Source organism: Notolepis coatsorum (genome assembly GCF_963971535.1).
Source record: "Notolepis coatsorum genome assembly, chromosome: 12".
Taxonomy (NCBI): domain Eukaryota; kingdom Metazoa; phylum Chordata; class Actinopteri; order Aulopiformes; family Paralepididae; genus Notolepis; species Notolepis coatsorum.
In genome coordinates, this window is record NC_140176.1 from 78,560,109 (window position 1) to 78,579,422 (window position 19,314).

Consider the following 19,314-nt stretch of genomic DNA (forward strand, 5'->3'; position numbering starts at 1 on the left):
GGGTGGGTCCGGGTCGTTGTAAACAGCGACTCCTACAGTTCGGTCGGGGCGCCTGCTCAGCGCGGATAGGATCTAAGGGGGGTAGTGTGATCCTTCCACACGTTACACCCTCTCAGTGAGAGTCCGCGCTGCCAGGTGAAAAGAAGCGGTTGATTGGCTAGACGTGTGTCGGAGGAAGCACGTGATAGCCTCCACTCTCCCAGACCGACTGTGGGGGGTAAGTGCGCAGCGACCAGGAAGGGGATTGGGAATTGGCATAACGACTAACATTGGGATGGGAGAAAATCAGAGGAAAAAGGAGGGGGAAAAAGATTAAAAATAAAAAAAAAAAAACACAAGCGGTGCATGGGTAAGGCTAAGATAATTATCAAAGACTCCAGCCACCCAAACAACTGCCTCTTTGAACTGCTGCGGTCAGGCAAGCGATACCGGAGTCTCATGGCAAGCACAGAAAGACTCAGAAGAAGCTTCTATCCCCAGGCCATCAGGTTGCTCAACGAACAATAACATTATGCAACAACCATCAAATGCACTCACAGCACACACATCCACACGCACACACTCACTTTAAACAAACAACTCACTGCAGCACCCACTCTACACACTTTAGAACACCTAAACACACTTTATATTTATTGGCAAAGAATTTGCACTACAACCCATACCTCAGTACACCTTACTGTAAATTGTACCTAAATTGTACCTCATCCCATTTCTGCTTTGCACTATATAGTATATTGTATATTAGTATATTGTATAGTATATTGTATGGTAACTCAGTTATACTCTGCATTGAACATTGTACATATGTACATACTGAACACTTGTGTCTACGTACGTGACTTCTATTTTTTACTTGCTATACTTATTTTATTTTATACTTATCTTTTTTGGCTAGCACAGTCTCTGGAGCATAACAGAAAGAAACATGGGGAGGGAAGTCATGGGTGGGAATCTGCCATTGTGGACAGCGACGCCTACAGGTCAGGCCGAGCGCACAATTGGAGGGGGGCTTCCCACTCTCCAGAACACTTACAACAAGCGGTGCATGGGTAAGGCTAAGAGAATTATCAAAGACTCCAGCCAACGCCTCTACTTCCTCAGACGCCTAAGGAAGTTCCAAGTCAGTCAGAAGATCCTTAAGAACTTCTACTCATGCACAATAGAGAGCATACTGACTGGCAATATCACCTCCTGGTTTGGGAATAGCACCGCACAAGACCGTAGCAGACTACAGAGAGTGGCCCGCTCAGCCGAACGCACAATTGGAGGGGGGCTTCCCACTCTCCAGGGCATTTACAACAAGCGGTGCATGGGCAAGGCTAAGAGAATTATCAAAGACTCGAGCCACCCAAACAACTGCCTCTTTGAACTGCTGCGGTCAGGCAAGCGATACCGGAGTCTCATGGCAAGCACAGAAAGACTCAGAAGAAGCTTCTATCCCCAGGCCATCAGGTTGCTCAATGAACAATAACACTATGCAACAACCATCAAATGCACTCACAGCACACACATCCACACGCACACACTCATTTTAACAAACAACTCAATGCAGCACCCACTCTACACACTTTAGAACACCTAAACACACTATTTATTGGCAAAGAATTTGCACTACAACCCATACCTCAGTACACCTTACTGTAAATTGTACCTAAATTGTACCTCATCCCATTTCTGCTTTGCACTATATAGTAGATTGTATATTAGTATATTGTATAGTATATTGTATGGTAACTCAGTTACTTCTACTCTGCATTGAACATTGTACATATGTACATACTGAACACTTGTGTCTACGTACGTGACTTCTATTTTTTACTTGCTATACTTATTTTATTTTATACTTATCTTTTTTGTCTAGCACAGTCTCTGGAGCATAACAGAAAGAAGCATTTTGTATAAAAGTATTCTGTACTTCTGTATGACAACTAATAAAGAAACTTGAAACTTGAAACATGAGCTGTTAGTATGGCCACATCCCCGCTTATGTAGAGGAGCGGATGGGGGTGTGGCCAGGCGGATGGGTGTGTACATGTGAAGAAATGTATTCAGTATTAGACTGGATATGGATATGTTCCACTAGAGCGCAGAGCGTAAGCTATACGATATATAACTGTCCTTCTGTAAACTGTAAGTTACATTGTTAATTTAGTTCAAGTCAAGTCAAGTCAAGAGTTTTAATTGTCACGGCATACAGGTATACAATGAAATGTTTGTATTTACTTTTCTAGTTTAAGTTAATTCAATTAAAGAAATTGTAACTACAATATTGTATCTACAATTACATTTAAAACATTGTTTGTTTTTCAACCATATCTGTTGACAATATAATTTCTTTATTGAATGCTACATCCTGCTACCTTTTTCAGCTTCTCTATTTCAAGGCAATATTTACAAAAACTAAACTAAAACTAGTAATTTTCTATACAAACATGTTTCCTACTATTTATGTGCACGCGAGGGAACATTTATGCGCATGCGCAGGCATCATTAAAACACCGTCCAACCACTTATGAAATCACCACTGCATCACTGCTCTTCACCATAGCCTTCTAATACACTCCGCTGTTGATTGTACTGTAGCACTATTTTACATTCTATTGTCCATTCTATTGTATTGCACTGCACTGTTGCATAATTGTACTATCTATTCTATTCTATTCTATTCTATTACTTTATTGCATTGTATAATTTTACTCTGTCTATTGCTTTTTATTACAGGTTCAAAACTGTCAGGTATTAAACTGTGTGGGTATCAAACAAGAGACTGTCAGGCTTTAAAACTGTGTAGGACCCAGGCCTAGAACTGCACCCTGAGAGAGGGAACTGCGCCCTGAGAGGGAGGTTTGCCCTGGGTGGGAGGTTCGAAGGGTCAAAGTGGGTATCAAACAGGAGGGAAGACTGTCAAGTGTGTGTGTCTCTCATATCCGTTGGAAAACTAGCGTCGGCTCAAAAGCACAGAACCGGACACACAAGTTATCGAAAACAATTATCTAAAATTGTACCTCATCCCATTTCTGATTTGCACTAGATAGTACTGTACATTAGTACACTGCATAGTATTGTATATTATATGGTAACTCAGAACATTGTACATATGTCTATACCAAACACTGTGACCTCATTTTTCTTCTTCTAAATTACATGCTATATTATGTTATTTGATACTATCTTGTCTAGCACAGTCTCTGGAGCGTAACAGTAAGAAGCATTTTGTATGAAAGTATTCTGTACTTCTGTATGACAACTATTAAAGAACTTGAACTTGAACAATGACAACACTCCACTTCCGGTCTGGGGTTTTCAAAATAAAAGAGCGACGTCTAAAACAGGAAAGACATTTATTTTGTCAATTTGTGGCACGCACTTATTATCTTGAGACGGTTTTTCGTTTATACGGAAACCTTTTTTTAAATGAAAACTAAACGAAAACGAAAAAGATCAAAATCGTTTTAGTCTGGACAAGGCCTAAAACTGTGGATACCAAACAGAAAAGGTAAAGACAACTTTGAACTGTTGAACAGTAATCCAGAACAATTTTATTGCACTGTAAAAAAAATTTTTTATCTATTATTTTCTACTATTTTATTGCACTGCACTATTGCACTATTTTACTCTGTCTATTTGATCTTACTCTTTTTATTATTGTCTATTTAAAACTGAATCAAACCATAAACAATGTGGCCTGTTGGGATGTTGGATCCTAATGTGAAAAACTGTGATTTTATATGTCTGCACTTTATGTGCTCATTTTATGCCTGTCTTTTTTCTGTTGTGAAGCACTTTGAGCTGCAGTTTCTGTATGTATTATTATTATTACTTTGTGATTAACTGTATTTTGTCTTGTCTGAACGACAAGTTTCCTTTGTTCTATTTTGCTATTTTTTTTATATTTTACTTTAGCATTTTAGATTCAGATTCCTTTATTGTCACTTATTTCAGTACTTTACAGCAAGAACAGTGAAATTATATTTATTGTGGTCCCTCGACCATAGCAGCTTCTATCTTAATAATAAGATAGATTCTTAATAATAGAATAAGATAAAAATACAAAAAATCTAGCATAGAATAAAATAAGACGACTAGAATAAGACTATTAAAATAAAGATTACTATTATACAGTTCTAAAAGTGCAGTGCAGATCAGGATGTAGATATTATACTAGGTCTAGGGGTGTAATGATGCATCGATTAATCGAAATGCATCGATTCTAATGTGTTCGATTCGATGCATCGATTTGAATATGTTAGAATCGAGTATAATCGATTATTAACAAAAAAAATGTTTAATGTTTAATGTTTTATTTTTTTATTGTCTTTATTGACCTATAGTCCATTCATGCTGAGTGAATCAGTTCCCCCAGCCACATTTGTGTATTCAAATTTTTTGGGGGAATTAACTGATCGAAAATGTATCGAAAATTAATCGAATCGAATCAAATCGTGGTCAAATGAAGAGATTTCATGGTGGTCAGGTGGCGTAGCGGAGATTGCGCTCATCACCAATGCAAGAGGCTGCGGTCTCGACTCCCGGAGTCAGCATTGCCTTGGCTTGGGCTGATCGTCATACTAACTTGTTTGTCTGAGTTAGGGGGAGGGAAGTCACGGGTGGGGATCAGGCGTTGTGGACAGCGACGCCTACAGGTCAGGTCTGGGCGCTTGCTCAGTGGAGGCAGGACTTGATGAAGGCAGCGTGACCTCCCACGCGTTACGCTTCACCAATGAGAGTCCTCGCTGCCAGGTGAAAAAAGAGTCACTGGCTGTCGCCGCGCGTGTCGGAAGAAGCGTGCGGATGACTTCAGGGTTCCCTTGTACCGACCAGTAGGAGAACATGCGCACAACAACCAGGCAGGGGAGGGGGGGAATTGGCACAACGACTAAATTGGGACAGGAGAAAAACAGAGACAAATCGGAGAAAGGTCGAATCGTTACACCCCTATATTATACTATATACAGGACTTGATGAAGGCAGCGTGACCTCCCACGCGTTACGCTTCACCAATGAGAGTCCTCGCTGCCAGGTGAAAAAAGAGTCACTGGCTGTCGCTGCGCGTGTCGGAGGAAGCGTGCGGATGACTTCAGGGTTCCCTTGTACCGACCAGTAGGAGAACATGCGCACAACAACCAGGCAGGGGAGGGGGGGAATTGGCACAATGACTAAATTGGGACGGGAGAAAAACAGAGACAAATCGGAGAAAGAGAGGATTAAAAAAAATAATGAAGAGATTTCATGATGCATTGAATCGTTGCCTGAAGAATCGTAATCGAATCGAATCGTTGTGAGGTCGAATCGTTACACCCCTATATTATAATATATACATTTTAAATAACAAAGATGGCTATGTACAGGGGGCGTTAATGGGCTCTGTTTTTTTTTTTTTTTGATCCACTTTTTCTCCCATTTTTCCATATTTTCTCCCATCCCAATTTCGTATCATCCAATTCAACCCTCCCCTGTCACGGACGCTGTTTCTTGCCTCCCACAAGCCGGCTGCAATGTGGACTAAGTCATACATAGCACAAGTCCCCTCCGGTACTTGAGGTAACAGCAGTCGCATCTTTTCACCTGCGCAGCTCGATCTTTCAGTGTCGAGGAGTAACGCGTGGGAGGCTCACGCTGCCCCCGACACTTCCTGATTCTACTGCGCAGGCGCACCAACCGACTTGTAGGAGTCGCTTGTTCACAACGTTCGATCCCCACCCTTCAGTTTTCCCTCCCCGTAATACGGCCAATGTGTATTACTGCGGACGACCAGCCAAACTGAAAAACAATGTGGAGAGCTGGATTCGAACATGCGAATCCTAGCGTCTCCACACTGGTGGCGAGTGCCTTGCCCACTACACCACCTAGCCGCCCTTGTTAATGGGCTCTGTTTATGAGTCTGATGGCTTGGGGGGAAAAGCTGTTCTTCAGCTGGTTGGTTTTGGCTGTGTAGCTGCGGTCGCGCTTTCCAGACAGCATCAGCTGGAACAGTCCATGGTTGGGGTGATTAAGGTCCTTGATAATTTTCCGGGCTTCTTTAATGCACCGGCTCTCATAGATTTCCACAGATCTTTATTGTTATCATATGAACATAAAAAGACACATTGTATTATAGACTGTATTATGGTATAACGTTACTCTAACAATCATGGGCAAAAAAAAAGCATTTCAATTGAATTCAATTGAGTGAGCATTCTTCCAGCCTCCACTAGCTACAGGAGGGGGGGGGGAAAGAGGGAGAGCGAGAGGGGGGAGGAGGGAGAGAGAGAGGGAGAGAAGAGCGAGAAGAGAGAAGGACATAATATGAGGAGGAGAGGAGGAGAGAGGATGAGAGAAAAGGAGAGAGAGAGAAGAGGAGAACAGAGTCACAGTAAAGGCCAAACATTCTGTGGTTGTACCAGGAGCAGCATATAAACCATCTAGCTGAACATATCTCTCAGAACACCAGAATGAACACATTAGTGCTGCCATGAATGTGCCTCTCTCTCTCTCTCTGTCTCAATCCCAATAGCTCACTCCTCGCTCTCTCTCTCTCAATCGCTCTCTCTCTCTTACTGTCTCTTACTGTCTCTTCCTCTCTCTCTCTCAGACAATCCCACTCGCTCTGTATCTCCCTTTTTCTTCCACTCTCTCTTGTCACACCCATGTGTTGGCATGCATTTATAATCTCACCTGGCGCATGCACACACACAGACACAGACAGACAGACACACACACACACACACACATACTGACACACACACACCAGCTATCTTCTCAGATGTCCCATTAGCAACCCATAAACGGTCTCATCAGCAGGACATCAGACAGCAGACAAGTTGGCTACATCCTGGACCCTCCCTCCTCCTCCTCCTCCTCCTCCTCCTCCTCCTCCTCCTCCTCCCTAAAGACGCCTCTGCACTGCACACACACCACCTAATCCAAATTCATATTCAATCTGAAAATGTGTGTAATGCTACACCCTTAAAACACACATACACACACACATATAGACAAACGCATGCGCATGTGCACCAAAACATGGTACAATTAGTATACTATTTCCCTGCCATTTGACTGTTTATGGATGTTTATAAACCTAATCCTTATCTTACCCCTAACCGTAACCTTACTGTTTATAAAAGTAACCCTTACCATAACCCTATCATTAACCTTTCTGTTTATAAACCTAACCCTTACCTTAACCCTAACCTTAACCTTACTGTTCATAAACCTAACCCTTATCTTAACCGTAACCCTAACCTTACTGTTTATAAACCTAATTATTACCATAACCCTATCATTAACCTTACTGTTCATAAACCTAACCCTTACCTTAAACTGAACACTAACCATAACCTTACTATTCATAAACCTAACCCTTACCGTAACCCTAATCTGTAGACCCTTACTGTAGACCTCACACCCCACCATAACCTCAAACCTCAACTAGATAAAGGTTTTAACCAGGGTGTCCCTGGCGACTCTCTCCAATTATTTGGGATTCTCACAATCATGAAAACAAGATAATCAAGATAAAAGGATTATTGTGCTATAATGCTGTGTTGCTCTCATCTTGTCTTGTGTTGTGAATGCAGCGCACCCTTCCTTCACAGCGGTGTGCTCCGCCCCTCCCCCCAAACACAAACAGCTTGTATTGAGAGGGAGGAGGGAGCCACGGTGCATTTCTCCAGTTATTTTGAAACATCTCTGGTAACTTGTAGAAGATAATAGACAGGCAGCCTTTTTCGTCGAGAAGAAAAGTAAAACAAATTCAGTCGTTGTCATATGATGTTCTCAAATCAATGAGTATTCATGTTTAATAATCATGATTTAAATATCAACCAGAATAATCATGATTATGATTTTTGCCATAACCAAGCAGCCCTAACACACACACACACACGCACACACACACACACACACTGCAAACACACACATGCACGTGCAAACAGACACACATATGAACACAAACATACATTATATTGACCTTTTTAGTGGAATTAGGTTGCTAGGGAACAGCTTGGGTCTAAGTGTATTTCCTGTCAAAACACTGCAACAGGAAATAAACTTGGGACCATTTAGAATGTTTACGTTGTCAAGTTTGAAAAGGTCTATACACACATGCACAAAAACACACACATACAAACGTGCACAGAGACACACACATGCACAGAGACACACACATACATTACACACACATGCACAGATACACACACATACACACACATGCACAGAGACACACACATACACACACATGCACAGAGACACACACACATACACACACATGCACAGAGACACACACACATACACACACATGCACAGAGACACACACATACACACACATGCACAAATACACACACATGCAGAGACACACACATGCACAGAGACACACACATACACACATGCACAGAGACACACACACACACACATGCACAGAGACACACATATACACACATGCACAGAGACACACACATACACACATGCACAGACACACACACACACATGCACAGAGACACACACATACACATGCAGAGACACACACACAGGCACAGCGACACACACACACATGCACAGAGACACACACACAGACACACACACATGCACAGAGACACACACATACACACAAGCACACAGACAAACAGACACACACAAACGCGCATGCACCCACAACCTTTGCGCGCACACACACACTTACCACAGACACACACGTATGTACATGTGCACACACAACAACACACACACAACGAGAGGTTTTTTACTACTGATGCAGGCCTCCATTAAGGTTTGAGAGGAGAGACATTATCAATGTATGAGTGAAGCAGGCTACAGCTACAGCCTGTGTGGAGGGAGGTTTGTGCCATTCTGAAGTCATGAATAATGCAGGATGGATTACATCAGGTCACACTGCCCTGAATATGACGACGTAATCACTGCTACTCTCGACACTGTGCCACATGGGGGTGTGTCACAATGAATCGGATAAAATGGTTAGGAAAAAACAACTTACTGCATCAATGCTTCATTGGTGACAGTTAAACTTTCCAAGGCGTCTGGTCTGATGCATTCATTCAGAAGCACTAAGCTTGTTCAGAAATGCACTAAAAAGACCACGTTTACCCTTTCACTACCACACTACAGAAGGTTAACCTTTCACTACCACACTATATAGACGGTTAACCGTCTGTAGTGTGGTAGTGAAAGGGTTAACCTTCTGTAGTGTGGTTGTGAACGGGTTAACCCATTGTCGTGTGGCAGTGAAAGGGTTAACCCTTTGTATTGTCGCAGTGAAAGGGTTAACTATTTGGTAGTGAAAGGGTTAAAGCGCTTTAGCTCGATTTCAGTGTGTATTCATTGTCTAGTTTTTTTTTATCTTTTTGATGAAAATGTATCATTTAGATGCACCGATTAATAGATCAAATAATCGTTAGATGAATCGATGACACAACATGTTGTTAACAGCTCTACTTGACACTGACACATGCTATATAGTAGGGCTGCTTGATTATGGTAAAATTCATAATAACGATTATATTGAAATCACGATTATATATGCAGTGACTGGATTTGTTTGACCTTTCTTCTCTACCAGAGGCCACCTTTCTGTCATCTTCTACAATTTACCAAAGATATTACAAAATAACTGCGCTGTGGCACTGGTTCCCTCCTCGGGGGAGGAAGGGTGCGCTGCATTTACAACACAAGACAAAATGAGAGCAACACGGCATGCAGAACAATAATAGTTTTTATCTAGATTATCCTATTTTCATGATTGTGGGCCAAAATCATAATTGAGTAGGAAGTATGCCTACTAGGGGGGTAATATCACAAAAATGATGTTATACAGTGCATTGAAAACAAATCTCCTCTCATTCTATTCCCTATGTCTCTCAGTGTAGCTGGTGGTATGGTATGGCTACTGCTATCAGCATCATGTTTAACCCTTTCAAGATTCAAGATTCAATAGTTTTATTTCAAACCACAGTATTAGTTTGGCTACATTTTCCATTGTCTGGCAAAATAACATTTGAAAAAATAAATGAAAGAGGAACCCCCCCCCCCAAAAAACAGCCAGAAACTGTATACTGTTTGAAAAGGAGATGGACAAAGCTAGGCTTATCCATTTCCATCCCCCATCAAATAACTATTCGCAAGATTACATATATATATATCAGCAAGTACAATACGATACAATTTACAATACACATTACAACATATGATGCAATACAATTTGCAAATACTTCAACCACACACAACAAACTCACACCCACCCATCCACCCACACACACACACACACACACACACACACACAGGAACATTATGAGTAGCTACACTTGTAGGAGTCATATGGTATTATGAGTAGCTACACTTGTAGTAGGAGTCATATGGTATTATGAGTAGCTACAGTCGTAGTAGGAGCCATATGGTATTATGAGTAGCTACACTTGTAGTAGGAGTCATATGGTATTATGAGTAGCTACACTTGTAGTAGGAGTCATATGGTATTATGAGTAGCTACACTTGTAGTAGGAGTCATATGGTATTATGAGTAGCTACACTTGTAGTAGGAGTCATATGGTATTATGAGTAGCTACACTTGTAGTAGGAGTCATATGGTATTATGAGTAGCTACACTTGTAGTAGGAGTCATATGGTATTATGAGTAGCTACACTTGTAGTAGGAGTCATATGGTATGGTGTCTCAAGCTGAGGTTCTTACAGATTTGGTCAGATAATCAAATAGTCCATTTAATCAACAAATCTGTAAAATTGTGAAAAAGTATGGTATTTAAAAAAAAGTATCATGGTATTTCCATTATTGATTGATTACAATGAGGATAAAAACACCATGATATCAAAATCGATATTGTGGTTTAAATAGGATAATACCGTGGTATTATTTAAGCACAAAAGTGGTACCATGGTCTTACATGTCATGGTAAATGATTTGTACAAAGGCTTGTATACCTCGATAAAACTGGAATGACCAACGTACTACCGTGATGCTTCATTGTGAGGGTTATTTATTAACCCTTTCACTACCACACTACAGAAGGTTAACCATCTGCAGTGTGGTAGTGAACTGTAGTGTGGTAGTGAAAAAGTTAACCTGTAGTGTGGTAGTGAAAGGGTTAACCTTAACCCCTTGTCATGTGGCAGTGAAGGGGTTAACCTTCTGTATTGTAGCAGTGAAAGGGTTACGAATTTGGTAGTGTGGTAGTGAAAGGGTTAAATGTCAGGTCATATTTGTGAACACACTGTGATGTCAGAGATATGAGCTCATCGTTTTCTAAAAGAAACGCACTCTGTTCAGCTCACAGGATCAGTGGCTCTCAGCCCTGCTCATGTCAAGGACACCCGGATTGTTACATATTAGGCCGTCAGCTCCCATTTGATAAGGTTTTGTCTCAGGGATCCCCATCTGTATAATATATATATATATATATATTTCTTTTTTTATTATCTTTTTCCCCCTTCTTTTTTTCCGTTTTTCTCCCCTCCCAATGTTAGTCGTTATGCCAATTCCCAATCCCCTTCCTGGTCGTTGCGCACTCTACCCCCTACCGTCGGTCTGGGAGGGCGGAGACTATCACATGCTTCCTCCGACACATGTGTAGCCAGCCCACCACTTCTTTTCACCTGGCAGCGCGGACTCTCACTGGGAGAGTGTAACGTGTGGAAGGGTCACACTACCTCTCTTAGATCCTTCCCTCGCTGTGCAGGCGCCCCGACCGAACTGTAGGAGTCGCTGTCCACAACAACCCAGACTCACCCACCGCGGCTTCCCTCCCGCTGACTCTGCCAATCGAGCCAGTATGACGGCTGGCCAAGCCAGAAGCACCGCTGACAGCTGGATTCGATACCAGTGTCTCTTGCGTTGGTGACGAGCGCCTTGCCCACTGCGCCACCCAGCCGCCTTGTATAATATATATAAAATATATAATCACTCATATTTCAGCCTAACCTCTAGTGAATAGGACCTCTCAATGACCCCAGCTGGAGAACCACTGCAGTAGTAACTAACTCGTTCAGCCTGGAAAAAACTAAACGTCCATTAGTCAACTAGAGTACTAGACTATGAGGGGCTTGACACTTACTCCTGGAATCTTGGGGAAATACTTTGTGTTTAATCTGACAGGGGAAATGTTCTACTACCTCGGGTTACCATAACGCTAATGTTGATTAACTTAATCTCTTTGCAAGAGCATCAAGCTAAATCACCTATCTGTCCTCAGCTCAGTCATGCATATCTAAATTTCCCAGGACAGCCGGTCCATCAGTTTATTCAGCCAAACACCCACACATTTAAGTGTAATAAAAAATCCCTGCAACTGATGAATGGAAGTAATTTCACTATATAGTGTTCATGGCATGCCCTAAATTCTCCAAGTCGTCTATCAAGCCAAACACACCCGACCCGCTATTTCTCTCCCTCTCTCTCTCGCTCTCTCTCTCTCTCTCTCACACACACGCACACGCACACACACAGACACACACACACAGAGCTTCTGTCACATATACACAACACGCACGCACGCACACAGAAACAGAGGAAGGGGGGGGGGGCTTAAACGGATGGCCAGAGCGATCAATCAGTGTTCCGCATCGTCGCTTTGCGTTACTGATGGAGTGACCCACATCTGTTTATCAATCTCTCTCCCCATCGCCTTTAAAATCAGTTGATCCTATTCCTAACCCTAAATTAGAGAGTGGAAGGCAGACACGGCGTGTAGGCCTAATATATAAGATTTACACACCGGTTGATGGACCTATTGTTATCTGCTCAACCGTGTCACCCACATGCGTAAAAGTTAGCCAATGAAGACAACAATATAGAATTGTTCGACCGGGCTTTGGCTACAGGGAGACCCCTCTTTGCATATATTAATAACCTCAACTGGGGGTCCACCGCGAGTGACCACTTGGTAGCTAGCCTTATGTCCAGTGGTCGATCTCATAGTTAGGTTATTTAGATGGATGCGATAAGGCTATACAATAAACACAAATAGAAACATTCTGTCATTTAGAATTAGAGTGCTATTCCTTGTTATATAAGAAGCATTGTAAAAACCCTCACCGGCACTTGGGATTTTTCAGTAGGATTATTCAGTCCGCCCGCATGTCCCGTTAGATAGATCCTCCTATCAGCGCTGCCATCCCGAGTCCTCCGCCGTCTGGCCGCTCCGAACAATCCACCGAGGGGCGGGACCCACCGGCCCCCGTTCCACCAATCATGTTCCACGAAGGGGATTTAATGAGCGCTGGGTCCTATCGGCGACCTATCACGTTGTCGAGGAAGAGTTGAGTGACAGGGGAGGTTTCCCCCGGCAGGGCGGGGTGATTCTGGGTGGAGTGGACCGAAGCCTTTGAGGGTTTTTTATTCAATTGGGTCCCCGTCCGTCCAGTGGCAATTTAGTCAGTGCTTAGAAGAAACACAGTTTGGTCCCGATTTGGTCTTCGTGTAAACAATTAATAAATTATAATAATTCTAAAAACGCATAATCAGAGGCTACCATCACCCAGAGAGGTATTTAAGGCTCAATGAAGCGGCATGCAGACATAACTATGAATTGAAAATGGGGGACCCTGATGTAAACAAGACAAACGTCTTTCTCTGGTCTGACCCCTTAACATTAACAATTGTGTGTATTGAGCTGTACTGTATTGTACCCATTCTGCAATCTGTTAATACAGTTTTCATTCATTCATTCATCCATTCATTCATTCATTCATTCATTCATTCATTCATTCATTCATTCATTCATTCATTCATTCATTAATGACTGGATAACAGGACTGAGCCAGGTTGCATCTTTCTGGAGTGGGTTCAATCAATGGGATGATGTATAGGCCAGGCGACATCTATACGTTTATTACCACACATGGTGTGTAGTTGTATAGAGAGAGAAATTAAACTGCTGTCTACTCAGAGAAAGAAAGAAAATAGTCAGTGGATTAAGAGACAGAGGCGAGGATGGAGAGATCGTTTCATTATTGAAGAAGCTGTTCTATTCCTGGAAGAGAGAGGAGGGGAAGGCACTCCCATGCGCTTTGATACATACACACGCTTGAGTGTGTCTGATTGACATACTTTACAAGCACACAATTGACTATGTTGTAACGTGTGAGTGTGTGTGTGGGGGGGGGGGGGGGGGTGGGGGGGGGGGGGTCGCTTTTCTAGGAACAAAACCAGCTTTTAAAATAATTCTATGTTTTGGGACCCGTCGCGACAAATAATTTAGTTCTATTCAGATGTGGATTTATTTGATAGTTTAATTATACAAAATTAATAAGAATAACAGAGCAGTTGATGCAGGAAAAAAAGACAACAGAATATATTCTCAAGCCAGTGAGACGAAATGTCACACAGACTGGTGGGTCCAGTAGTTGTCCAGCAGTTCGCCTCAAGAAGCTCCCGTCTGTCCAGTGAGTCTGTCATATTATAGCAACACTTGTAGTTCCTGGCCCTCCCTCAACAGAGAGAGAGAGAACTCTCAAGGTCGGCCTACAAATGGAATGCCGGTTACCATGGAACCTCAACAGATATGACCTATTGTAGAAACGGTTTCATAGTCCTTTTACAATAGATAGAACTATAGACTTTATTAGATTTATAGATCTTTTTCAGTTACAATGATGGTTATGACTCTGGTGCAAGATTTTACAGTCATAGCCTCTGATAACATCAACTTATCATTGGGCCATGCTGACAATGACAGAATAAAATGAAATGTAAATCAAGTAATGTTATGTTTAGAACATTTTGAACAGCTTGTGAGTGCAACTTGTTCCTGTTCGCGGACAACTCAGCCTGCATGCTGGTCTCTGACAGGAACAAGTTACAGGTTGAACAAACCCTCAGCTCGGACTCGGTAGAATCTGCACCTGGCTCGCTGACAACAAACTATCATTACACCTGGGTAAAACAGAGTCCATTCTCTTCGGATCAAATAACAAACTCAGCAAGACCGACGGCTTCTCTGTTACAGTGGGTGACAATAGTGTCACAAGTGTAGCAGTCTGAAAATATTGTATATTATTCGAGACTGCTGACTGGTGTTTTATATTCCCTTTGTACACAAAGACATCATTGATATTCACACGAACAATGACACAAGCGTCCCCTTCCGAAGAGCACTGGAATATGGATTATAAATGACAGTACTGGATCATATTCTACAATGCGTTTCCCCTTGTGACTGGCAGGCGGGACCAGCAGGGGGCGGTAGCAGGCAGAGAGTGGCGGAGAGAGTTGGGAGGTGATATATGGAGGAGACAAACGGAAGACAATCTCTTCGGCAGTGAACTTGGACAACGAGCAGTCGCAGCTAACGGGGGCTCTGGAGAGCCCTGTTGCTGAAGTTATGCCAGAGGGCCCCGTGAGATAGCAACGGGTGATAACAAGTACTGGCTAGTGGACACGATATCCTAGCAGTACCAGCGATAGTATATGAACAATTAGTGCAGAGTCAGGCACTAGCAATCGGGTTATAATAGTTACTGTGTGCGGTATAAGTAACGTGCGGTTAACCGAGTATCCAAGTCCTTAACCATCGAGTTATAGTAGTTACTGTGTGCGGTATAGAGTGCGCGCACCAGGACGAGCGTGGGCCAACAACCAGTCTGCTCCGGCTGACTTCGACCAGACCTGCACCCGGCTGCCTGCATTCAGCCTGCTCCGGCTGACTTCAATCAGACCTGCACCAGGCTGCCTGTAGCTTACGGGAGTTCCTCCCATCCAGCAGGGGTCGTCATCGCTCAGCACACGCTCTCAGCCGGCGCTGCCTCTCTGCCCAGCTCCGCCTGCTAACATCCTCGCCGAGAGCGTTCGACGCCATCTTGCCTCCCGGACAACAGTGGAGTGGCGAGGCGGCCATTTCGGATGAGTACAAATGAGCATTGATGCTCCAGAATTATTATACAGTACACAGTGTGGTGCAGCCTGCGGGCGAAAGTAACGTTGCTACTACCATTCCATAGGGGTACCCCAAACAATATATGCCGGCATTAAGATAGGACTTACTGGTATTTTGTGGGCCCACTCTTTTGTTTTCGTTCCTTTTCTTTGAGCGTGATAGAATGTGTGTTTCCTAATATTTCCCGTTCGGTGAACAATTCTCTTTCCTCCCTTATGTTCCCCCCTTCCTTCCCCATATTACCGACCTGGAGCAGTATATGTAATCCCTTAGGGAAGGTGGATACTGTGTCCAGCCCAGACGTGGGCAGCACTTAGTCCGGGTACCGTGAGAGCACTTGGTGCCTAGGTGTAATTATATAATTGATTTATGCCAGTGTAATCATTGTGTGTTGATACCCATGGTGCAATAATCACCAGACGTAGCTATGTTGTAACTAGGCCACGTTACAATAACACTCATACGGAACGGGAGCACTGTGTGTGTGTCTTTTCTTGAGTCTGATTCTAATCCTTGATGTGGGTAATATATCTGTTATTAACCCCTTCCTGGTCAACCTTCCCTTTTCCCATTGTAAGGTTTCTGGTGTTACAGAGGGAGGGTACTGCTTGCGGGGGCAACCAAGTTATTTATTTACCATTCGGTCATTAGGTGTGGGGGGGGGGTGCTAGGGGACAATCGGGGAGAGTGAGGGCGTGTTGGGGAGTACTGCTGACTGCCCAAGAGAGAGGGAGGAAGACCAGAGTACCGGACCAGGTTTGTAAATCCTGGGCCTCACACACCCCACTGCCAGCCTCCAGTTGACGCTCCTGACCCCAAAGCCGGAGGTGCAGCTAGCCAGAGTTCTACTGTGTCTCGCTACCTATTGACCGTGTACCACAGTTCCCACGAAGCAGGGATAATCCACCCTGCTACACAAGGAAAGATGAAATTACCTACCTGGGTTCCATCCTAGAGGCAAATCTTTCCTGTGACAAAATGGCATCCAATGTAATAAAAAAAAGTCAACCAACGAACAAGATTCTTGTACCGTATCTCCTCTATGGTAAACAAGAATACCTTGAAGACTCTAACAGGAGCACTCATTCAAGGGTACTTTGACTATGCTTGCACCTCATGGTACCAAAGCACCTCAAAGGCACTAAAAACAAGATTACAAACATCACAAAACAAGACTACTGCTTGACCTTACTCCTATAGAACCCACTTCACCCCTGCCCACTTTGACAACCTATGATGGCTTAGAGTAGACGACAGAGTACAGCAACTTGCAATGGGCCTAGTCTACAAGATACACTACACCACTAAGGTACCCATGTACATGTCGAAATACTTCCCAAAGGTCAGTCAATACCACAACCACAACACCAGAGGGAGTTCCACAAATCATGTTCAACCCAGATTCGGCTCAAACAAGGGACTAAACACGTTTAGCAATTATGCCACATCAATGTGGAACAGCCGTAAAAAAAAAATTTGAATCCCTACCCACCTTCAAAACCGCTCTCAAAGAGCACCTACGGGAGGCTGCAATTCTAAACTGGACCCTGTAAATGTACAAAACCCCCCCTCCCTATGCTTGCACCCCCCTCCGGCCTCCCCCCACCCACCCACCAGTAACAGTAATGGTACTGTATATCTGTATGTCATGATTAGATTAGATTTTTATATCTGTATGTTGTATATGTCATAAATGTCATTATGAATTGAAAATTCATAAAATTTACCCTGATGTAAACAAGACGAAAGTCTTTCTCTGGTCTGCATCCCCTTAACAATTGTGTGTATTGAGCTGTACTGTACTGTACCCATTCTGCAATGTGTTATTTTCAATCAATTCAATCAATCAATACATTATAGAACGCTACATCCAGAAGTTGACTGGACTGCTAGGGTTGAATGATTTGGGGAAGAAATATCTAATGGTGATTATTTTGACCGATATTGCAATTGCGATGTGATTCATGACATTAAAAGGAATTATAATGTTTGTCATTATTCTAATTTTCATTGAAAAACATATTAAAATGACCAGTGTGATTTTTGCAGGGATGTGTAGCAAACTAATTCGTTTTCTTAAAGGGGCAGTTCAACAAAGAAAAAGAAAAGTGCCATCTGTCCATCCAGATAGTTACGGTGTGATTTGCCTAGTTTTGGAGATATCTGCCGTAGAGATGTCTGCCATCACTCCAACACAATGGAGCTGAATACTCAAAGCACCAAAAAAAACGTAGACCTTTTGCGAAGAGTTTCATTTAGGAACTATTTTCAACCAAAGTACACCCTATAGTATTATGAGGGCTGTAGTTTGGTAGACATTTTTTCCTAAATTAAATTTTAAATCCTGTGTGATGAAGGGTGGGTTGCTGAAAAAAGAGCATCCATGCTCAGCGAACCTAACCTTTAAATAAAGGTCAATAAATCACACTCACATAGGAATAACTCTATGGATATGATTATATCCTGATAATGGATGTGGTAAACAAATAACTCCTGTGACCTTTCACATGATCAGACAAGAAAAACAAATAAAAGAGATAACTGTGCACTTCCTCTATTCACAGTACAGCCAAAGTGTTCCCACGGTTACCGCACCATTAGAGGCCAATACGGAAAATGGCACGTGTTATTCCCAGAAGACATTGTGAACGCACACTTTCAGTTTGGCCGACATTGAGTTGAATGGGATCAGCCATCTTCTCATTTATGACCCGTCATTTAAAAAGGTTAAACAGGTTGGATGTCAGAATCATCTGCAATTTGTTGCATTGTTAATTAGCTAACGTTTCATATATTAGTTGATGTATATTTCCTCAGATAGCTGGCATATTTCAAATTTGAATATAGGCTTCAATAAAACTGACAGCAAGCAGAGCATAGAACACATGATGATGACATGATGACCTTTCCTTCTTTTATAGTTTCCTTGATTTGAGATTTAGGAACACTGAACTTTACACATTACTGCCACTTAGTGGAAAGAGTAACCTCATTATATAATAAATAGAGCCCTTAGGTGCCAGATACATGAGAACAGTCAGTTGCTCCTGCACACTTGGTAGAAGATCATCTGATCATCTGGCTTCCTGCTTTATACATCTCTATGGAGACAAGACTATAGGCAAGATGACCAAGACACTCACGCGTGTGTGTGTTTCAACAGTGAAGTCAGTCAGTTGGGACATTCTCTATTGCAGGCCGCCCCCCGGGTCCAGCAAAGATATGAGTCTATTTGTGCATTGGGATGGTCCTTGTCAACTTGTAAAGTCAGAAATGTTTGAGTTTACCACCAGAGAAGTTGGTAAATACCAGTGGTAAACTCAGGCAGGTTCCAGGATACGCGAGTTTACGAGTTGTGACGTATCGGTGACTTTTCACCTTTTGTGGTGCAAACATATTGTACTTTATTATGAATATGGAGCATCATGAGACA

The 19,314-nt window shown here is 42.7% G+C and overlaps 1 protein-coding gene across 1 annotated transcript in view; it reads right to left on the reverse strand.

The window, feature by feature from the left end:
* wasf3b (WASP family member 3b) overlaps positions 1 to 13,118 on the reverse strand; it is a 64,510-nt gene extending 51,392 nt beyond the window's left edge. Inside the window, exon 1 of the mRNA XM_084325557.1 lies at positions 13,043 to 13,118. The gene's annotated coding sequence lies outside the window, so the exon portion shown is untranslated. The remainder of the gene's footprint in view (positions 1 to 13,042) is intronic.
* Between the last annotated feature and the right edge of the window lie 6,196 nt (positions 13,119 to 19,314).